The sequence below is a fragment of the Pholis gunnellus genome, assembly GCF_910591455.1.
Source record: "Pholis gunnellus genome assembly, chromosome: 21".
Classification (NCBI taxonomy): domain Eukaryota; kingdom Metazoa; phylum Chordata; class Actinopteri; order Perciformes; family Pholidae; genus Pholis; species Pholis gunnellus.
The window spans coordinates 4,625,367-4,629,676 of record NC_136548.1 but is presented as its reverse complement, the minus strand read 5'-3'; positions in this window follow the sequence as shown (position 1 = coordinate 4,629,676).

The following is a 4,310-nucleotide window of genomic DNA, read 5'->3' as shown; positions in this document are numbered from 1 at the left end:
TACGGCGGTCTGTTTGTGGCCAAAACTGTCAGGGTTTGTATTTTAGGGGGGGGGGGGGGGGGTGATGGTGTCTTTCAAGGCCACACTTCCTCCTGGTTGTATCAGGGCGTTCCTCTCAAAGAAAAATGAAAACAAAAGGAACCCCGCCATATTTGTGTACATTCAGGACAAACTCGTAGATGACGAAGATGAGGGCTCAAATATCAATGCACCGTGTGGTCCTTGTCAGAATCATCTCCATTGAGCATTCATTTTTGAGTTTCTCACGCATGCTTGAAATGGAGCGTGAAGAGAAGACGACGGCTCTTGTGGTTACACTCCCTGGTGAGTCCGGGGTTTGTCTGGTGAAGGCTGTGTTTGAACACTTCGGGGTGCCTGTACGCGACCGGTGGAACACGATGTCATTTCTCTCGACCGGAGAGCACTGACTTCTTCACAAGGACACTACATGAACGGGTGTCACACTGTATGACTCACTAGAGACGGTGTTGATGCAGACAGCGGACTGAAATGGACCTTTTGAGGACCAGTGCTACATTTTGGGAAATACACATGATTTCTTGACGAGAGTTAGGTGAAAAGTTTGATACCGCTCTCATGTCTGTAGGATTTCTATGAAGCTACAGCCAAGTAGCCTAGCAAAATAATTAAAAATCGGCTTATTAATATTTGTAAAGCGAACTAATAAACATGTTATATCTTGTCTGTTTAATTCCATAGCTTTATATTTAGCAGATTATTTTGTTTTACTTTGGATTTATTAATCATATTTTAATTTGGTAGTGACTGTTGAAAACCAGTGTAGTACAGATATTTGTCGGGACACCCTGCTCGACACCGGGACATCTGGTCACCTATTCATACGTATCCTACAGACACCAGAGCGCTGTCAAACGTCTCATCCGAGCAAAGAGAGCAAATAAGTGTATTTCCCAAAATGTCATGCTATTCCTTTAATTGTAGGGTCAGTTCAGCCAAATTTAAAAAAACAAACATTTTTTCTCACTTGCCCGTAGGGGCTGCTAGCTAATGCAAATTGCTTTGTTTGTTGGCCAGGTGTTGAAGTTGTGCAAAGACCAACAGGTTTACTTTTTCTGGAAGGAGAACGTTGCTGAAATGGAATGTAATGTAGTTTGTAACACTGCGAGCACCAGAAACCGCATTTAAATCCCCTGCATATGTTGTTGCTAGGTTTTTCTCAGCTATCTCAAAACCTGTGTATATATAAAACCCTTTTTCTTTGTAATCCGAGTGAACTGACCGGTAAACTGTACAGTGGCAGCTCAGGCAGAAGTTCCACCACTTGCGTATGTCCCTCCTGTATGTGTGCTGCAGACCTTTTCTTTGTTTCCTGGATGTTTTACTGTAGAATCAAATGTTGTATATGGTAACACAAAAGCAGGTTTAGAAAAGCTAGAGTTTCCAAACCATTCCTTCCGGCGCAAAACTACCGAAGCGGCGATAGGCGGAACCTCAGCGACAGCTGCCTCCGTTACCTCCTTTCTCCTCAGGCCCTTCCAGTGCCTCTACACCTCGCCACCATCTGCACGGTCTCCGCGTCCATTTGATGGCAAAGCCTCGCCCTTCGGTTCGCTCCGAACCTCACAGATGTCAAACGTACCCTTTTTAATGTACAGATAATACAACAGGGACAACGATTATTCAAGCATTTTTTGCATGCTGCCTGGGACACAGGACACGTGGCTCAGTAGGCGAAGGCCAGTTACAGTACACAGTAAATACCAAAAGCTGGACCGCCTCAGCTGTTGGCTCACTAAGGATCAGAATGGCCTGCTGCCCTGACGCCATGTTGATTTTGGCACATGAAGCTGAACACTGCCCTCAAAGAAACAATGGAGTTTCCTGGTTGTGCCTTCAGGGAAGTGTTTTCAAACAAAAAAAAAGGAAAAATGTAGTGTTGCTTGCTTGTCCAGAGATGTAGTGAATATAATCACCCATAGTGCACACAGTAGCTGCATTGTCCCCCCCACACACACTTTATTTTTGGTTTATATGGCAGCAGACTGCAGAAGTTGAACAACTTGATGTCCCTAGAAGGTGCCAATTCTTGTGAAAGTGAATTGTGAATTGAATGGAAGTTCTGAATTAAGAATGTATTCTTGTTGTGAATGTAATGTAATGTTGATGAAACCAGCTAGAAAAAAAAAGAAAAACTACCAGAGCGGGGACAGACATTTTAATCACAGATGTGCTTTCAGCTCTTCAACCCACTTCCCCGACTCCAACGGTCTGACTTTCTCGTCTTAATACCAATGTGATGTATTACACGACTTAATTACATGTCTGCAAAATGGAAGAGTTGCAGACATCTCTTTTGTGAGGATTGCATGTGGTTACATGTGTTGAAAATGTTTGTTCACCAATCAGAAGAATGTCCACAAGTGGTTCAAGTGATGCGCATTTCTGAAAGGGCCGGACAAACGGTTTAATTACAAGTGAAAGTGTGCTTTTGGTTAGACAATGTGACTGTATTTTTTTCTTTTTTATATATTTTATAAAGAGACAAAGGCAATGTTGACACATTACCGTCTTTGATTGCACAGGTTTACAAGGTAGTTATCCTCCAGTTCACACAATATGATCTTTGATTCCAACGGGACATTTATTTTCCATGTTTGTCTCACGACTAAGGCTCAATGTTCCCTACTGCTCTACTGATTATCTATGGTGCTTATTTATTATGGATTCACACTATTGTAATGAATGGACATGTATGGAAATAAAGGTGACAAAGAGACAAAAAGGTAGTTGTTTTAAATAGATATCAGTAATCTATTGCATGACAGTGGTTATCTAATTGCTTAAAGATGCAGAAGACGGAGTCTCAGACTTCTGAGAAATTCTGTTGATTCTACATTTGGAGGCTGAATTTGAAATGAACTGACCTTTTCATTTACATGAGGTCCATCATATGCAGCACTACCTTGCCCAAATACTGGGCACTACCAGTACAACCCATAATATCTCAAAATACACTGTGCAAATGGTCAATTTCATGTGTAAATACGTATTTACCAGGCATTTGCATTCAGGTCGACATCCTGCCGCCAACCTCCCTGATTGGGTCTGTGGTTTGTTCAAACTAAAGACAAAAATCATTAAACTGGGTCACAAATATACAATTTTCTTAATCTACAATAACTACCTGTGGTTGTATAGCTCTGCCAACCAGTCAATTTGCAAAAAATGTCATCACTTCCATTATTGTTAGCCTATTCGACGTTTGTATGAAATGGTCACAATTAGCGTATGGATACTAGACAATGGGACGGACATGAATTCACAGCAGTGGCGGGCCGTGCATTTTATACCCGGGCCTTCACTGCTGTCCTGCAGCTGATACACAGCTACGGTTATTATTTGTTTCGTGTAAAAATGAAGCTCAACACCTGTAAATACACTAACTGCAGAGAATATGCCGAGAGTGCTTCTCCTCTCTGCTCTGACTGCAGCTTGGACTGCTGCGCGAGGCTGCTGTGAGGGTACCCGCCTGTGAGTGCTTTGGGGCGGCGGAGGGGCTCACGGCAGCACCCGCTGCTCGTTGGGATTGTCACCGCCCAACATGTCAGGCTAGCCCACTGACCAATCACGTATGGCTAGGCCAGCTAGCAGGCTCTGGCACGTCAAAGAACACGCCCAACATGTCAAACTAAAGATCTGATTGGTTGAAGACACAATCAACTGTCAATCAACAATATCGTCCTCATTCACTTAAACTGCACATGGATTCACTGGTGAGTCTGCAGGCCTCGGGCCTCTCTTCTTACCTAGAGACACAGAGGTGAAACCTGATTGGATAAAAGCTCTACTTAAAACAAGCTGCACTGAAGCAGAGCAACTGAGGAACACAGTAGCTGTGCAATGAGAAAATAAGATAACGGGAAAAATATTTGTATAAATTATGATACATGTAGTGTATTTAATTAAGAAAAAATATTAAATTATAAAATAGCTATAACTTTGTGATAGTGTTTAGGCCAGCAGAGGAGGCCTTGCTGGCCCTGACGGCCCACCACTGATTCACAGTGACCTCTTGGCCAACTCAATTTAATCAGTTTGTCCTCGAGTTCATTTGGGCGTGAACATAATGCCTGTTGAAAAAGCTAAGCACTGTGGCTGTTTTTTTTAGCAAAAGTTACACAAACAGGAGTATATTTCATGTATACACATTTTATCCCAAACTACAATGCCAATGCCCTTTGTTATAACAGGATTTAAATCCCAATTTAATGGATTTTTTTTTAATAACCACCTGTTACCGGTGCCGTACTGGATTATGCTGTATGCAA